Below are 19,897 nucleotides of genomic sequence, written 5' to 3' on the forward strand. Positions count from 1 at the left end.
CCTACCTCCCTTTTGCAACCTTCAGTTTGTTTCCCGGAGTCCAGAGTCTCCCTGATTTGTCTCCTTCTCTGATTTTGAGCTGTATTTTTTAAAAACCTTGGACTATCTCAATGGATTATAATAGTCTATTGATCAACTATGATATGTGGTTTGAACTTGAGATTCCAAATTTTTTCCAGAATTAACGGGAAGAATGGCTGTTTTTGATGAAACTTGATGGGGAATACAATTTTTTCAAATACTATTTTATGCCAAAAAACAAAAGAAAATGTACTATGACAATAAACGTAAGTTCCATGGAATCCGAATTTTTAAGACATAATAGATCTCCGTGGACCCCTGCAGTCAGCAGATATGATTTCTTGAATCAAGATTTGAAGCAGGTGAAATTGACTGTAGTTTTGCTTACTCTAATTTAAACTAGTATGTTTTACCATGATGGAATCAGGGCTAGTTTGATCTTCTCTGGCTTCTGTAGGAGCACATCAGTATAGACACAATCCCAAAGCAGAAGGAGTGGACTACAATCATCTCGAGTTAGTTTTAGGAACATAAATACATACAATGGAGGGTTCTATTAATTCAAAGAGTGATGAGATAAAAGATTGTTTTCAACTGTAAATTCCAGAAGGAGGAGCTACCAGAACATGGTGATAGCATGGTTTTCTTTCCCCCTTGGTGGGATGGGTTATTGGTGACATATAAAAAGTAAGAAGAACGAGAAGATATTAGGAATAAGGCAATAACATTAATTTTTTTTCAAGGTTGTATTGAACTGAAATAATTTTCTTCTATACTCAACTCGAAAAGAGAAGGAATAAGTATTTTTCACAGTCAGGAATAAAATGCCTATCATTCTTCTCTGTTTACAAAAGCAGTTCCCATAATCCAGGTTTAGTATGATTTATTAATAATGATACAGTGAAAGCCACCTTTGTGTTGATTAAAATTTTAGTTTTATTAAAAACTAAAAATGAAAAAAAACACAAGGATAGCTAGGAAATTACTGAATATGAAGATCTGTAGGGTGATGGGTGGTGGTGGGGCTTGGGGGACAAGAGGAAGAACTGTTATCAGGTATAAAAATGTGCTACCTTTTTCATTAAACAGTATAGTATCGGCACAAGAAGGAGCCGTAAGACCGATGGAATGAGTAAACCTCCTGAAATAGATCCAAATACATATACAAATCTAGTTTATGATAAAAGAGGTATCTCGAATCACTGGGGCAAAGATGCTCTGTTCAACATATAGCATAGGGATGACTGGATAGCCACTTGGAAAAAGGTAAAAGTGGATCCATTCTTTTCATCACACCCAAGAATAAACTTCAGATGGATCAGAGATCTAAATATAAAAAGTAAAACTATACAAGCACCAGAAGAAAACATAAGCGAATTCTTCTAAAACCCATGTATAAGATGAGGCTTTCTAGCTATGATCTAAAGTCCCAGATACAAATAAAAGAAAAGGTTAGTAAATATGACTATTTACTAATAAAAAACTAATAAAATATTGTGCCTGGCAAAAGCATTAACAAAGTCAAAGACATCTGACAAACTAGGAAAAAATATTCACAGCATGTGTCACAGATAAAGGGTTAAATCCCCAATTGATTAATAATGCTTTTGAATTGAGGAAAAATTCCTGTGTAAATCTATTTTCACCAGACAGAATGACAAAACTGAAAAACTTAACAATATACTCTGTTGATGAGATGGTGGAAAAACAGGCACTGATCAGCACTGATATTCCTGATCAATATGAAAAACGGTGTGACTCCTAAGAAGGGGAATTTAACAATATCTAACCAACTATATATAACCGAACCAAACTGCAACACAGAATTCCCTCTATGAACGTATCCTGACCATCTATCTCCAACAATATGAAAACACAAATGCACAAAGTTATTTACAGAGTATTACTTGTCATTGTCAAGCATAAGAGATTGGTTGAATAGATGATGGTACATACACACAATGGAGTACTATGCAGCTGTGAAACATAATCAGGAGGAGTGCTATGTGCTGATATGGAATGATTTCCAGGAAATATTATTAGTGAAAAAAGCAAAATACAAAAAAAAAAGTGTTTAGTGTGCTAATTTTTGTATAAAAATAAGGGGGAAACCTTAAAGTACATGGCTTAACATTACAGAAAGTAACACAGGAAGCACAAACCAGAAAACAGTGAAATCGGTTGTCTACAAGAGGTTGGGGAAATTGGGTAGAAGGAATACAGGAAGCAATGACACATTTCTCATTATATCTTTTGTATTGTTTGACCTTTGAAGTCATGTTAGTATTCTACGTATTCAAAAATAAAATTAAATCAGTAAGAATACAAAGAAAGTGTTAAAACTGAAAGCAAGCTGAAACACATGAACCTAATTGTATTTCAAATGAATACTATAGCCACACTTACAGAAGGAAGGGAGACAGGCAGAGAGGGTGGGGAAAGAATAACCAATCTAAATAATTTATAAACACAGTATTTCACTATATACCCTCAGTCTTGGGGTAGATGGGGAGAGAGACTACAAACAAATCCCAAACTCTTCTTAGTACATTGTTTATTGTAATGTCATGGGCTAAGCAACTTTGAAACTCTTTTAGATGTACTAAAGGGTTTAGATGTACAAATGAGTAAATGTGTTGATGTTGTTGGAAACTAGAGTTCTCACTATGGAAGAAGGAAATACAAATATGAAATGCTGGAAGGCAAGAAAGAACCCTCTGGGAGTGTATTGCAACTGGAGGAATTGGAGTAAACTCATGACTTTTAAAATATTTATACGAATGTTTATGTGCGCATACATATGCACGCATATATGTGTGTGTCTGTACACTGATACGCAGGCACATGCATACACGTACGTACGCATCGTAGGTCTCTTCACTGAAAAGGTCACAGAGAAAAGACCAGAGTAGCAACAAGCAAACCTAGCTCCCAAACCTTGGTCCCACTGAAACGAATCAAGGCTTCTAGGAGAAATGGCTGATTCCAGGGCTGGGACAGGGTAGCTTAGTTCCCAAGAAGATAGGCTGCCTCTGGCATCCAACACTTGTTCTCCTCTTCAAGTCCTGTGAAGCTGTACACAGGTTCTTCTACCTACTATTGACATGACTTCCAGTCAATCTCTCTGGGCTGCCATAAAGTTTATAATGATCCTCAGGACTTTAAAGAACTTCCACCAATCCCAAATTGTTGCTTATTTTTATCCTGCGTTCCTGCAAACATTCCTTGAAAGTCCATATAAAACTCAATTTTTATTTGCATCATGGTAAGCTTCTCTTATTTGCAATTGGTTCCACATGTCTACTTCCATACATTTGTCTGACATTATAGTTCTAAAGGTTTGCCAGAACACAAATGTCAGAAAAATTGGCCACAACTAATTAAACAGCACACATTGTAGAAGCACGCATTCAGGACAGCCTGGTGAAAAACGAGAACAAAAACAAACATAAACTTCAGCTGCTGAGAGGATCTGCAGTGTGTCTGTGCTAAAGCTCCTTGGCCAGGACTGTACCCTACAGTTCACTGGCTGACAATACAACCGGTCTCGGAGCACAGGGGAAAATACATCCGGGACAATCTGTATCATCATAAATTGACCCTTTATCAGCTTCCAAGTATCCACCTAACATTTTTATTACGAGTAGCATTGGATTGGAGACGACCGCTTACGTCAGCATGTCCATGATAGCGTGCCCTAGCCCGTGGGGCAACCTCCCCGAGGAAGGGCCACTAGGCACAAGAGGCCCTCTCACCTAGAACTGCTACTGCAGAGACTGGCCTTCCATCTACCTTGAGATGGTCCGAGTTCAGATCTGGACCTGCTGACCTTTGGGAATCAGGGGCAGAACAGTCACCAACCCCAGGCCATGCCTCTTCCCTTGGGGTAAGGGTCGGTGAGGGTGAGGAAGAGAACCTGAAAGCTATTCTTCCCAGGGCTTCAGAAAAGGTGGGAGTGCCAAATTGGCGGGCCCACGAAGAACCTGTGTGTTACGGCAAATGTCTAGTTCTATAGTTTGTAAAGTGTGAGTTCACTACTCTGGCAGGACCCGCTTGCTTCGGCTCCATGCTGCTAAGCCATTTTCCCTTTTTTGTATGTGCCTTCACGGCTGCTTCCGCTGACTAATTCTGGCACCCAGGAGAAGCTCAAATGACTGTGTTACAAGTTTGAGGCTCATCCAGTATTAATCTTAGTTATATGCACCACATTGTACCCAGTTTGAATGTTTGCTTAATTTACTTTTCTCTGGATGAAGAGAGAAGGGAGACTCAAACATTATGGAGGGAACCTAGATTTTCTTCTTTTCCCTTTCTCTCCCTAAACCGGCTAGTACAGGACTTTCAAGTGGATTATGGAAAGGACTAAAAGTGAAGGGTTAAAAGACAAATAGAAGTGGTTTCTATTGTCAGCCTCTGAAATTCCATGAACAGACTGAAAGTTCAATTGAGGTCTATGAAAATATTAGCAGATGCCAAAAGGCCAGCAGCCAGGATTTGTGTCTTTGTGCAAGAACTGAATAGCTACCAACAGCTAGAAAAAATTTTTAAACCATGGCAGTGATAGAACAGTCCTATGAAAAGACAGTGAGAGAGAAATACTTCTGAGGTGATGAGATTTATGAACTCGTAAAAAGAACGTGCTCCACAGGGCCTAAGCCTCTCAGAACGTAGATAACTGGAATATTAGGACTTGGAGATAACATTTATTTATTCTTTAATGATGCCATTAGTAACAGCAGTTAAAATGAATCTGACCTAACGAGGTCTTTTAGTGAAGGGAACTCATATACATAATTATTAGTCAAAATTTAAGTTTGCAACAAGCTTAAGAAGGTCTACTTTTAAGTTATTTAGAATATTAATCACATGACATCTTAACAAGATGGAGATTTTTTTTCTTGGTAGTAAGTTTAGTTAATTACATTAATAAAATCAGGATTGACCCTCCTTAGTTATTTTGTGCTTCTGAACATTTAAACTGGAATTCATCTATTTAAAAAAAGGTGTTAGTCAACATAATAAAAAATTTTGGCTATCTAAAGTGAATTAAAACCAATGCCAAAAGTTGAAAGTGTTCTTTATAAAGTAGAATTTGCATTTTTAAGATTAAAATGTAAGTGACAAAAACATGATTAAGGCAAATATTTGGGATTTTCTTTGCAGATCAAATTAAAAATGTGTAAGTGTTTCAAAATGCTCAATGACAATTTCCTTTTTTATAATTAGAATCCATAGTTTTAATTTAGTTTTATCAAAATGAATTTATTGCTTTTATTTCTATTAAGGACAACTTTTCTATTAAATCTTAACTGATATTTGACTGTAATGACAGAAAAAAAACAGGAGAGGGCACTTTAGTTCTCTAACAAAATAAAACCACTCCTTTTATAAATCAGTAAAACAGACAATGAGAAGATTTGAAATATCTAATAAAGGTTAAACAAAAATGTAAAGCAAGTTCCTCTGCTTCCCATAGCCTAATAAAAGATATCTCAGGCAAATGGCAGTTTCTTTCTTTAATCATTCCATAAATCAACTGAGTAACATGAAAAACAGAAGTGTTCTCAGATCTGCAAATCCGTGATTCCATCATTTCAAGAGTATTTCATTTAAAAAACCTCACATTTACTTGGAAATTGCCTGATCTATTGAATGTACTTGATTTAAATAAATAAATTCTCATTATCCAGGATTTTTAAGTGGTAGACTGTTCTAAATATGTAAGAAGTAGCAATATGTCACACTATATTGCTTATACCTTGGTTTGATGCTTGCTAACGATTAGCCTGTGCCCTTAGTTGTGTTATTTAATCAGTTTCCTCCAAAATTATCTTTATCATCATCATCATCACCTCAAGGCAAGGCTCCTACTTTCAAGTAGCTTCCATTCTACTGTAGTTGTAAAAAGTAACATTAATATATGAAACGGCAAACAATAGAGAAGATAATGCACAGTTAAATCTAAATTCTGTTATTCGGTGTGTAAATAATCCCAGGCAAGTTATTTAATTCCCTGGGCTTCCGTGTTTACATCTCATGAGGTTCTGTACTTGAGGATCTGACTAAAACACTGTCATCCATTCTTATTTTGTATATTATTCTATCAAATTTGACTATCGAGTGCCCAGGCTCTCAATAGATTTACCATGGTTCTTAACCATGAGATTGTAAAGACCCACTCAAAAATCTTATAGAAGATGTGGAGCTTATCCTCCTGAAAAAAATGCTCTAACATATTTCTTACTCAAAATGAGTAAGATTCATTTCAGGAGGTTTAGGGACATTCAGAAATCGATCTATAGGCTCCCTAGTGGGTTGTTTAGCATAACAAACTCCCAACTGCATCCAGAATGCCTGAGAGAGGCACAAATTATACAGTCCCTACATATGTTGGGGGTTATTCCTAGAACTTTTATATGTTGTTTTTGAGTCAAGATGGGTGATGAGGTTGGAGAGAGAGGTAGGCCATACCAAGAGATTTTGGACTTTATCCCGTAAGCAACAAGTATACTGGAATGTTTAAATATAGAAGTGGAAGATACGCATTTTAAACAGCAAAATCAGACAGTAGAATGTAAAATAAACAGAAGAAGAAGAAGGACAGGAAGCAAGGAGATCGTTAGTCAGTTTACAGAACAATAATCTGGGTGAGGCATAGTGAGATCCTGTTTAAAAATCTTTCCAAAATTAGGGATGTTCCCTTTTCTAAGATAGGCCTACTTTGATTCTGTATAATAAATAATGAGACAGACATTTTGGTGTTTTCAAACACCAAGGGACATTTTGAAACTGGACGAAGAATTGTTCTGCAGTTCCACTTATTTTCTACTCAGGGCAATAGTGGATACCAGCAGCCTTGTGTTTGCATTCTTCTGCCTATGTGGACTACTGCAAAAGCCTGAGCAGCCTGGGATCCACCAAGGACGTATGGCATACTCCTCCTGAAAAAGCAGAACTAGAGTGCTCTGTTCCCCATTCACATCAGGTTCAGGGGCAGGTGTTCTATCCTTTTCATTATATCCCTTAGGGCAGAAATGAGTGGCAGAAATCATGGGCCACTCAATGTTTTTTGAGGCTAGACCAATGAGGAAATATCTCTCCATTCTGTAGTAGCCAAAAATAATAGGCAAGCAAAATTTCTGGATAGGGACATTTCTCACAAAACTGTAGTGAAAATTTAATGAAAAATATGTGTGTGGGGGGGGTGGGTGTGCAGATTGTCTTCTAGGAAATTTGCACAGAGATCCTGATATTGCCATATATTGCCAAATCCCATTTTTTTTCTGTAAGAAAAGATAATTAAATACTGAGGATTGGATATGGAAATGTTCTCCTTCTTATAAAGGGGAATTTGGCCAAGAGCCCCCAAGAATAAGGGCAGAAATAAGAAAGAGTCAGTGACATGGGAGAAAATAGATCAGATTCACACATCAGTTTATTGATTCTACTCAGAATTTGGTATTTGGTTAGATGTGGGAAGTGAAAGCAATGGTTCCAAAGTGTCTATAGAACAAAACCCACAAACCTCGTTCGAGGCACTTCACAGTGCAGCCCAACTCTCCATCAGTCTCCTGCCCCCATGGCCCACCCCAGTCTGCATTCAGTGACAACAGACTGCTAAACATACCACACGCCTTGATGTCTCTGTGAGTTTGTGCACATTGTTACCTTGGCCCAGAATGCCCTTCCTCATGACTCTCCATCTGGTGAAATCCTAGCCTTCCTCACATTTCAGCCCCAAAGCCACCTTTTCTGTTAAGCCCTTTCTTAAGGCCCTCTGCCCACTTCCTGAAAAAAAAAAATCACCCCTCTCTCTGGGCCACCTACACACAATTCATGTGTGCTGTGCTCATCAGAGTATGTGGAAGTGAGTATCATTCACATCCTTCTTTCCCACTGCTTTGTGAGCTCCTCATGGAGGGAGGCTGCTCTAACTGCTTTTGTTTCCCAAGCTTCCAGCACAATGTTTGCACAGTATAAGGACTTGATCGGTATTTCTTAAAGAAAGAAGGGGAGAGAGAGAAAGGGATTCCAGTTAAAAGGCTATTATAATAAGCCAGACAGAAAGTCTCATATAAGTCTAATTATGGAAAGTGGCATTGGGAATGGAAATTCACAATTATGAAAGTAAAATAGATTCAAGTAGCCGAGTGATTAAATGTAGGGAATGAGAGAGAAGAAGGACCCAAAGATGATCTGACCAAGTTTTCTGGCCCAAGAGACAGAGAGAACAAAAAGAGATGATCCTGAATATATTGGGAGACTAGGAAGGGGGGAGAAAATGAATTACTGTTTCAGACTTTAAACTTGACGTGCAGAGGAACACCCATTTTAAGGTACTTAGCAGGTGGTTGTATATTCAGAGTCAGAGCTGGGCTTTAAGAAAAGTTCTTACAGCACAGCAGTGGAAGCTATGGAGTGGATGACATTGATGAGAAGGTCACTGATGACTGGATCTGGGGGTTCTGCCTCCATCTAAGAAATGAGGAAAAGAAGGAAGGCAGTGAAGGAATCTGTGAGAAGCCAAATGAAGTGATCCAAGGAAACTGAGTGTCCCAGGAGCCAAGAAAGGAGCCATTCTCAGAGCAGGGGAGGTCAAAGGCTCAGAACGTTGACGATGAGCCAGAGATGGACTGATGGAGCCACTGCCATCGTGAAGGAGAGCAGCCTCACCAAATGGCGGGACGAAGATGGCACCAGGATGGAGATGGCGAGGGACTGAAGACAGGAGTATAACCTGCTCTTGAGAATGTAGGTCATAACAGGGACGAGGGATGTTTCTATACATTCTGTAAATGATTTCTGGTTGTGACCTACATTGTCTTTTAATTGAATGTTGGCTTAATCAAGTTTCATTAAAGTCAACCGCCCACAGCTACTAAGATAATTTTTGTTTCTTTAAGAAGTTAGAAATAGAATCTATGTATGGGCCTGGAGTTGGGGTGAGGAAGTAGTTTAATGATTCATTCATATTGTCTTTTAAAGTGTGTCATTTAATTCCAAATATGAATCCATGGAAAAACCATGTTTTGGTTTTTCCCTAAAGATGAACCCAGAAGACCTTAAATAGTCCCTTCCACAAAGAAAGAGAGAGAGAGAGACAAAGAGAGAGAGAGAAAGAAAGGAAAGAAAGAAAAGGAAAAAAGAAAGAAAAGAAAGTAAGAAAGAAAGAAAAGCAAAGAAAGAGAAAAAAGAAAAAAGACTTCCATTAAATCCAGCTGGAATTGTGTATGCTCTACGGATCTAGGGGTGGGCCTTGAAATAGGGTCAGGGTTTACTTGTGAGTCCTACACACTTGAAGTCATTATTTCTCACTTGGATCTCTCCTCCTGTCTCTCTAGATTGCAGGCTGTATTGTTTAATGTAGCAAAGGGAGAATCGAAATGTCTGCCTTCCTCGCGGTTGAGTACTTTTTATTGTCCCATTCCCTATTTATTACTGAGGAGATCTGTGGATTTTAGATCATAATCAGTGAGACTTGTGGCGCCTTCATCCCCTGCCATGCCGGCCTTCAGTGGGTTAATGCCATTGGTTTTAGAACTGAAGACCTGTGTGTTTTTATTTGGTTTTAACCAATTATGTTTTCGATACATTTTCTGAACTGGTTTTGGGAAATGTATTAAGATCTAGTTAAAAAGCAGACTTTGCAGAGATCCAAAATATTCACTAAATAATACACCCAGGGTCATTTTACTCTATCAGTGACTATCTGGAAGTTATATTTCATGAACTTCTGCAAAGGAAGTATTTCCTTCCCTGGGGAAGAAACAGGAAGCCAAGATGAAAGAAACTAAAAGGGGCAAAGAAAACAGAAGGAAGAGACTTCTGCCTCTGGTAATAACAGATGAGGGAATTGCGGCCGAAAAGCAATTTTAAGAAAAGCTGTGCTTTATAGAAGTATATTTATTTAGATATAATTTATTTATGTATTTTGTTCATGTACATATTAAAGTCTCCCTGCTAGAATGTAAGCTACCAAAGGGCAGGGGTTTTTATTTTGTTCACTTATATGTCCCAAGCACCTGGAACAGTGTCTGAAACAAAGTAACTACCCCATGACTCTTTGTTTGGTGAGTGAATGCATTATCATGAGCTCCCATGTCCTGGGAGCATTTCCCGTTCCTACCACAGAGGAGCTCTCTTTAGCATTGCTCACCACGCTGTCCCTGTCTCTTTGCTCTCTTCTCCCACCCAGCCCACGTCTAATATAGCTCAATCCCCTGGAGAATGAAGGAGAGTAGCCTGGCTCTGCTCTACATGTTAGGGAAGGGAATCCTCCATTTTGTAGACGTGAAAGAAAGGGGCCGAGAGGCCACAGGGTTGGTGGGGGGAGGGAGGTAAAAAAACCAAACTGGACACCACTCTTTGGACTTAATCCCACTGAGACCACAAAGAGAGACACTGGATATTAGCATGGCTTCTGTCAAACTTTGGTGAGTATTCCAGGCTCTACACTTAAACAGCAATTTTAATTCTATAGTCCCTTCCTATTTAACAGGAATGTTGTCGCTGAGTGCCCCGGGACAGAAGGTGAAGGTTGTGGTAAAAAGCTGATGTATTTAACCTCTGTGGATAATGATCTTGCCATCCTAACCCCTTACTGAACAATTCACGTGGCTACGGTATTATAGGGAGGCAAAAACCAAGTCACAAAATTACGATACCATATTACCTATCCCTGTGTACACTTTGGCTGGCAGAGTCAGACTGGCCAAAGAGTAGCAGCTATCAAAACGTAAGGAAGTGGGAGAAAAAAGAAGAACTTGCTCTTTTGTACCTACAAAGACCCTCTTTCTCCTAAGCGGTGGCCATGAAGACCACTGCTTAGACCCCCTTTCAAGAGGTCTCGCGTGGGGACCATGTTTGCCCGACGGCCTCCACGTGCTGCATCTCTGAGTCTGCCACAGCATTCATGCCCCGGCCACGCTTCCCCCACGTTTCTCCCAGGCAAAACTGGGGCAGGCCAGCCTGCCCAACGCGCAACTCCTCTAATGTACGAACTTCGCGCAGGGACTCCCAGTTGGCCTGGCGGAGACTTTTTAGAACAGCACTGTGGTCTGAGATTCTTCCCAGGTGTCAGATCAGTTTCCAGGCCGGTAGGGTCACCTACCAACTCCTGCTCCCTCCTCTTTTATCCTTCACTGGCATTTTTTCCCAATGAATCTTTTGCACATCTCATCCTGCCTTGACACTAGCTTTTTGGAGGACTTAAACTAATATATCTCCAATAGCCAGTAGGTCTTAACTCACAAAATTCTTGAGTATCAATATTATAAAAAGATACTATGGATGAAGATGTGATTTTTTTTAAAGATTTTATTTATTTATTTCGGCGAGAGAGAGAGTGCACAAGCAAGGGGGGAGGGCAGAGGGAGAAGCAGACTTCCCGATAAGCAGGGATCCCGATGTGGGACTCGGTCCCAGGACCCTGGGATCATGACCTGAGCCAAAGGCAGATGCTTAACTGACTGAACCACCCAGGTGCCCATCTTTTAAAAGCCTTATTGGGGAGACTATACCCCCAAATGTCGGTGGCAAATGTCATCTCTGATCAATGGAACCAATGAAGGAAGTTCTTGACCTCGGGTTCATGTGCAACTTTAGGAGTTCTTGAGCCCCTTAAATTTGTGTGTATTATGTTGAGCATGTATGCAATTCTCCCTGAAGAAAATCTATAGCTTTCATCACAGTCATCTACAAAATTCTCACCAGTGGCAACTCTCAGTTAACGCAACAGTTCAAAAGTCATATTAACATGAAATCTGTATTATAATGTAACTTATTTTATACAATAAACAGTCATGCCTCTATTTTCTACCCAAAACTAAATGTCATCTTTAAGGCCCTGCAAACTAAGACACTGGTACAAAGATAATCAGTACTACATTCTTCTTCTAATACTGAACTTTAAAAGAAGTCATGCTCTAATTTAAGATACTGGCATAAAAGAAATAAGTATTGAATAATCAATAGGCTAATTTGTCATAGTAGAGGACTGAATATCAGTAGTAGATGCTTCAACTCTTGGCCCAGACAATACTTAAATTTAATCCACTGGAAGATAGTGAAAAAGCACCTCTAGCATCTGTTCTCAAGGAGAAGGTTTATGTCAGCACCATTTACATCAACTATACGCAGAACATTTGTGTCAGCAGCATAAATGCTGACATGTCAGCAGCTCTATTTTATACCCCCCCAAATGTGTATAGTTTAATTAGACCAAAGACCGGGAATGGTTTGTTGATAGCTCAGCCTGGAAGTAAGAGCTTCCTAAGGGAGATATTCCTGCCCCACCCTGGGGAACAATCTAACGTGTGTCACCGGAACACCAGACCTGCATGGCAGTTCTCTGCAGGAAACTATTCTCAGAAAATGATCACTTTACCCCTGAATCTAGTGGAATGTTTATGGTAAATTGGGATAAATAATTTGCCTGGACACCCCCAGACCTCTGTGCTCTGCTACTAGCAACTTCAGCCAGGCACTCTGAATTCTTCCTTGTGTGGGCTTATCTTGTTTCTATGCTCATTTTAAATGTGAAAAAGAGGGGCACCTGGGTGGCTCAGTCAGTTAAACATCCGACTCTTGGTTTCTGCTCAGATCATGGTCTCAGAGTCATGAGCTCGAGCCCCATGTCCAGGCTCTGCGCTCAGCGTGGAGTGTGCTTGAGATTCTTTGTCTCCCTCTCCCTCTGCCCCCTCCTCTCTCTCTCTCTAATAAATAAATAAATCTTTAAATGGGGAAAGGAAAGCTTCTGCAGAGAGAACTAGAAGATCAACAGAACAGCCCTATAGTTCACTGTTAGGCTGGGACAAGCAAGTCCTTCAAGGGAAGAACAAGATCCCCTGAAGGAAGAGTAGATCCATGAGCAGCAAAAGGCTTAAGAAGGGACGGATACAGGACTCTCTCCCTCTTCCCTTAAATGTTCTTTGAATGTATTTGGCCCTTGCCTTGGCAGGAAATGTCTTGCTCAGTACTGTTGATTTCTCAGTTCCTGGTAGTATTGAATGATAATTTTAGGAAGCAACTTACGTTCCTTCTTGGAAAATTATGAGCAGAGATTTTGTCAGGGGTGGGGGTGGGGAAGGGCAACAGTTGTCGAGGCTGTAGTCTTTTCAGTCGCCAAGGGGAATGGGAGAATTAAACCCACGAAGCTTTAGAAAATACTGAATCATCTGAAGCCCTCTGTGTGGAGAGCCAGGTAGTGGGAATAAATGTCAGAGGAGCATTAAAAACTGCTCAGGCTCTTGAAAAGAAACCAGAGATGTCCCCGTGATGATGACAAGCAGACAGTAAGTCCTGACGAAACAGACTTGTTACCTCCAGCTAAGTTCCTTCCTGACCATTAGCTGACTTCCTTACTTCTATTTCTTTCTCTACTGGAAACTTGTCTTTTTTTAAAAAAAGTAGTCATCTACATTCTGAATTAAAACATCTGTTCTGAAACACACACACACACACACACACACACACACACACACATGCACTTTTAAAGCATTACTCTTCAGTGCAGAGATTTAATGGGGTAGTCAGCAAGTGTAAGATGATCATCATAATGATTTAGACCAAGTGCGTACTCTTGTCTGGGTGTTATATATTTGCTAAGAAATCTTTACACCAGGATCCTGACAGAGACCCAGAAAGGGTTATAGAATTTTCAGCTTGGGGCTGCCAATGTCCTCAGCCAATAGCCCTTAATGCTCCCCAGAACGCCCATCGGCATAACCCTGCTGGCTCTAAATTTTTTAAAAAGAAAGAGAAAAGGAAAAAAAAAACTTTGCTTCCAGTCTGACCAATGTCTATTGCACATTTTAAAAATATAACTTTCATAGACATAATTCTGGAAAAGCCAGAGTTATAGACATGGAAGATCAGAGTAAAACATATTAGGTGTCATATGTTACTTTGTTAACACAGAGTAATAATTCTAACTTGTACTGCATCTTTTTGAAGGATCACAAATTACTTTACTGCTGTCACTACAGAGCCACTGTTCAATCTTTCTGAGAAATTATAAAGGACACACAAAACATGTCTAAAGATGAAAGAAGGGAAATGCTTTCCCTATCTAATAAAAAGGAAAAGAGAGTGTCATGGGAAATTATAGACTGCTAGACTTATATGAGTACCAGAGCAAATGATCAAACAAGCCATTATAACATTGCATAAAATACGTAACAGGGAACACAACCTTTTGAAGAGCATCATACTAATGAAAATATGTAGGTTTTTTTTTTTTTTTTTGGCTTTTTTGTAGGAATGACATGAACAAAGCAGTTGTAATGACAATAAGGTTTCTAAGTCCACTGGTTGAACAAGCAACATACTTCCATACACCAAAAGTAAGAAGGCATGGATCTAGCCTTGTCTGTTCCATGGAGTCCCCAGGAATTCTGAGTAAATCATTCATCCTTTATTTCTTGGATTCTCCTCCAGTAAAATCAGATAATAATTCCCACTTGTCAATGTATTCTGGACTAGAACCCTGAAGGAACTTAGAAGAGGGGTCCAAAATCCCAAGGATATTGGCATCTTAAATACATGCTAACTAGGGTGACTGCTTAGCTCACAGGATCCCCACCTGCTGGAATTAGCCCCCTTGATGCAGAAAGTTTGGGATAGAAGATGATCATACCTGGACTACAGGATCCTATTCTCTTAGCAGCAATGTCCACAATAGCCAAACTATGGAAGGAGTCCAGATGTCCATCGACAGATGAATGGATAAAGAAGATGTGGTATATATATATACAATGGACTATCATGCAGCCATCAGAAAGGATGAAATCTTACCATATACATTGATGTGGTTGGAACTGGAGGGTATTATGCTGAGAGAAATAAGTCAATCAGAGAAAGACAATTATATGGTTTCACTCATATGTGGAATATAAGAAACTGTGCAGAGGATCATAGGGGAAGGGAGGGAAAACAGAATGGGAAGAAATCAGAAAGGGAGACAAACCATGAGAGACTCTTAACTATGGAAAAGAAACAGGGTTGCTGGAGGGCAGGTGGATGGGGGGATGGGGTAACTGGGTGATGGGCATTAAGGAGGGTGTGTGATGTGATGAGCACTGGGTGTTATAGGCAACTGATGAATTACTAAACTCTACATCTGAAACTAATGATGTACTATGTGTTGGCTAATTGAATTTAAATAAAATAAATAAATTTTTAAACAGGGATCCTATTCTCTTTGTCTACAGCTGATTAGTGCAGGCATAGACACTTCATTTAAACTGAGCTGATCATATTCTCTCTCCCAGGACACCAAATGGAGAGACAGAAAGGCAAAAAAGATTGGGAATTGTCAATCTAGAGAGTCATAAGACATTTAAAAAATTATGAAATAATAGATAGAATAGATCATAGGTCAGTACTCTTGGCCCTCCCCCCATGCATTGGAGTGGAATTACTCTTGCTGGCTGGCACAGCCTTTCTTTTGAGGAACTGTATGAGATTGGGCTAACAGGATGGCGCTGACGCACTGATTTGGGAACCCTACACACCACGGTGGTTCCTAAAAGTGGTCAGAAAGCATTACTAGTAGTAAGAATAAAGTTTGTTTTGTGAGACTCTTGTTTCATATATATATTTATATAACTTATATATATTATATACATAAGTAATATACATTAATAATATTTATATAATATCTAGAGATGTTTCTATAAATATTGTTTATATTATACAATTACATTTATATACATTGATATATTATAAATTTCTTTTTTTTAATATTTTATTTATTTATTCATGAGAGACAGAGAGAGGTAGAAGCAAAGGGAGATCCAGGACCCTGGGATCACAACCTGAGCCGAAGGCAAACGCTTAACCAACAGAGCCACCCAGGCATTCCTATAACTTATTGTGAGTAAAAAATATTGCCCTTGGTGAACTCCCACCTTCGCCTAAAAGTAGATTAGTACATGTAAAACTAGTGTTGGTAAATGGCAGTAGCAACACATAATATAATGTAAAGTTTATCTCGAAACAACTTAGAAAAGGTAGAAACAAGATGTTTATTTATAATTCCATTCACACCATTCCATTCCATTCCATTTCATTCCATTCATGACCCATTCATGAGTTTAGTAAACAGAATAGATACATTTTCCCTTTCTTTCTTTCTTTTTTTAAATTTAAATTCAATTAGCCCTTTTTAAACTGGGCAGAGCCAGAAACTCTTAAACTCCAAACTGGACACATTGTAAATGGAGAAAGGTCACACAAACTTCGGCTCATAATTGCATCTCTTAAACAAGGCCAAACAAATAATCACCTCAGGGCCCATTCAGACATCCGAGTCTAATCATTAATGCAAAGATCTGAAAGTTTGACTTTCATGTTTCATTACCTCTATCCTATCTACCATTTTACACTGGCTTTTTAAATTGTCATGTTATTGATCAATAATTGAATTGTAATCTTATAATTTAATCATTTAAATTAGATCTCTTAATTTCATATGGAAAATAAACTCATTACAATAAGTAAAAAGAAAAATCAAAATTTCAAACAATTTTACATTTACATGACTCTTAGAAATATCAAGTATATTTATAAATCTCCCTTAATCCATTCAATCAATTGTGTTGAGAGTCAACATGTGAACCCTGTCAGTACCTGGCCAACCCAGAAAGAATCAAACTCTATGACTCAGGGCTAAAAGGATAGTTTTTGATGTTTGAAAAGCTGTCAACTACCTCATGATTTCTTCCAGCTTATGGGTGTTCATTATAGTAGTATTCATCACTCTTAAAAATCCATCCATGACTTACCGTCAAATATACTTCCTTCAATTAAAGGGTATCCTCCCTGATAATGTTTCCAAAAGTATACTTTTTTTCTTTAAAAAGTGTGGAGTTATTAACAACTATGAGAAAATAGACTTGATCATCACATTCTTTGACAGATAGCATCTCTCTGCCTATTCTTTTCTTTGAGACGCCACAACTTTTTTATGTTCATGCTGTCTGTGCATGTTTATGACATCCACCACCATAAGCCATACCTGCTAAGGTAAAGACACGGCGCCATAGGGAGAGACATCGCTGGCCAAATCCCTCGTAGATTATGTCAGAATGAAAGATGATGCTGGAAGCCTGCAGAAGAACAGTAGAAACTGTGAGAGTCTAGGATACTTTACCTAGATTGGAATTTGTGCAAAGCTCCTACGTTGAGTATTTTCTTGAACATTTTTCATATTCAACCTAAGCCAAAATTTTATCTTTGAGGCCAAATCATTCCACATCCCAATTTACTCAACTAAGGGTATTTTTCAGTATTTGTTATCCAGTCTGATGGGTACACAATAATTCAATGCTTTTAGGAGAGCATCATAGCCTTATAAGAAAATGATATAAAAAATGGGAAAATAACAATATTGGCTTGTGATGGCCAATAGCTTTTTTCAGAGAGGGGAGCTATTGGGCTTTCTGTTACCTTTATTCCAAATTTATTAACATGGCTTCAAGGTCCTTAATGATTTCTCTCTTATCTTCCATTATTGCTATGTTAATGTGGTTCTTTAAAACATACCCTAAATCATCACATCCATGCCCAACAATTTTCAATTTGCAATCACCTTCATATACCATGCTTCAGGTGCATATGAGCCAGAAGGCATGCATGGAGGAGAGCCATGTGGCTATGGTGGAACATTTATAACCACTTCAAAGTTAGGCTTTTGCATTATCTCCAGATGATATTACACATAAAGTCACATATATACGCTGACAAGATATTCATCATTCAAATGTTCATCATACGAATTTTAATATGCCCCATCTAGGCCTATACTGCCTGGATGGCTTTTTAAAATAAATCCTGTGAGGGTGCCTGGGTGGCTCAGTTGGTTAAGCGACTGCCTTCGGCTCAGGTCATGATCCTGGAGTCCTAGGATCGAGTCCCGCATCGGGCTCCCTACTCAGCAGGGAGCCTGCTTCTCCCTCTGACCCTCCCCCACTCATTCTCTCTCGCTCTCATTCTCTCTCTCAAATAAATAAATAAAATTTAAAAAATAAATAAATCCTGTGATTTCTTTTGAATATCACTTTTTATGTGTGTTAATGGTTTTAATGCGTGAAAGGTAAACATTTAAAATTACCACAATTTTCATAAATTTGTTTTGGCATTTCTCCAGTTCGAATACTCCGAGGCCCTCAGTAGTTAGACATGGTCACAAGCTCTGCCTTGTTCTTTCACGTCTCACTGCCTTGGTGCTTGCCATGTCCTTTCTCCCCTTTGCTGTTCTTAAAGATGCAGCTCCAACCGACTGACACTCAAGCAGAAATAGTGACTCCTCTTTGCTCTCATAGTATCCATCTTTATTAGATCCATCACATTCTACATTCTGTGTTTTTACGTGTGCATGTCTGTCCCTCCATACACTGTGAGGACTGAAAGGCAGAGAGTTTGCCTTTGTTAAACCCAAATCACCCTAGCAACAGATGTTCTTCCTTCCCCTCCTAACAAGACCAGTCAGCAGAGGGCACATTAAACAGTGGCGAGTTGGCATCTCTTTGAATGTCTGCATACTTCAATTGCCCCTTTGGAGCTGTATACTAATCAAGAGTCACTTGCATTTATTCCCACACCTACATGCCGGTTTTGATAGTTATTATAAGTATGTAACTTCATTAGATATTAAACAAACAATAAATGAATGCAACTGAAATGAAAGCTTTATTTTTGTCAAATGTATCCCAAAAGTTTTGGGAAAAATAGAGACAAATTACACACACACACACACACACACACACACACACGTCAAATAAATCATAGGGAAAAGCACTATACACAATCGAGGGGGGAATCTTAAACATTTAGAGGATTAAGTCTTTTCTCCATTTTAAGGAAATCACAGTTGAAAAGCTGCATGAAGATCTGTTGTTTTTTTTTAAGAAGAGCAGGGTAGAGCTCCAAACAATAGTCTCAGAGTTAAAAAAAAAAAAAAAAAAAAGTATTGGCTTTACATCAAAAGATTGGCAAATTAATTCATTAAAATAAAATATTTAAGAAATAGCCTTTTAAAGCTTTCCCGTCTTTAATCTGCTTTTCAACAGGAACTAACAAATCTGTGATGAAAGACCTTCTGCTGAACCCTGCCCGGCCCTTAACCTTTGCAACAAACACTGGGTAAAAAAACTGGAGCCGGACAAACTAGGGAAGAAGGTGGTTCCCTTCTGAAGGGAAAACTGAAATGTGAACCCGGGTGCTACATGTGGCCACGAGTCACCTTGTAGAGGATGCTGGAACGAATCAAGGATGCCAAATGGAGCCAGAAAGATGTGGGTCGCTGAGTACTACTCCTGAGGACAGGCACCCACCACCCATCTAGGAGTGCTTCCACAACGGCATCTTTTCTTTTTGCTTAAATTCGTGCAAGTTGGGTTTCTATCCCATGCAGGCAAAAAGAGTCCAGTAATATAAAAAATAAAAGACACCACTACTCTATATATCGTCATTATTGCGGAAGTTGTTAGTTGATTCAACAAATATTGTTGGACGTCTCCTCTGTGCCAGACCGTGAGGAGATGAACAGACCAGACCGAAGGCCAGGCTCTCATGGGACTGAAGGCATGGGTCCTGACGGCTGGAATGAATTGCAAATGTAAACGTTATGCTTATACCACACTAACACATACCATAATATAGTTGTTTTCATTATGCATGAATGGTTACTAGGTCCAACATGGACATTAAAGGAAGTTAGAATATGTTCAAGGGAGTAGCCTAACCCTGTCGAATGCCAGTGAGGCTAACAGCGCCTAACTCACAGCCCTGGGCCGTTGTCAAGCTTAGAATTCGGCGTTGGAAGAACTCTGACTTAGTAAGGCAGTGTCTTACGTGAGCATGACAGAAATATACA

The 19,897-nt window shown here is 39.1% G+C and overlaps 2 long non-coding RNA genes across 2 annotated transcripts in view; one reads left to right on the forward strand and one right to left on the reverse strand.

Annotated features, from left to right (window-relative positions):
- Positions 1–17,125, reverse strand: part of LOC118519615 (uncharacterized) — a 53,072-nt gene extending 35,947 nt beyond the window's left edge. Inside the window, exon 1 of the long non-coding RNA XR_013441220.1 lies at positions 17,039–17,125. This is a non-coding gene — a long non-coding RNA (uncharacterized LOC118519615). The remainder of the gene's footprint in view (positions 1–17,038) is intronic.
- On the forward strand, positions 15,800–19,482 carry LOC118519616 (uncharacterized). Its single transcript, XR_004909259.2, has 2 exons — positions 15,800–15,894; positions 19,092–19,482. It is a non-coding gene; the product is annotated as an uncharacterized LOC118519616 (long non-coding RNA).
- The last annotated feature ends 415 nt before the right edge of the window (positions 19,483–19,897 follow it).

The sequence above is a fragment of the Halichoerus grypus genome, chromosome 9 (genome assembly GCF_964656455.1).
Source record: "Halichoerus grypus chromosome 9, mHalGry1.hap1.1, whole genome shotgun sequence".
NCBI lineage: Eukaryota > Metazoa > Chordata > Mammalia > Carnivora > Phocidae > Halichoerus > Halichoerus grypus.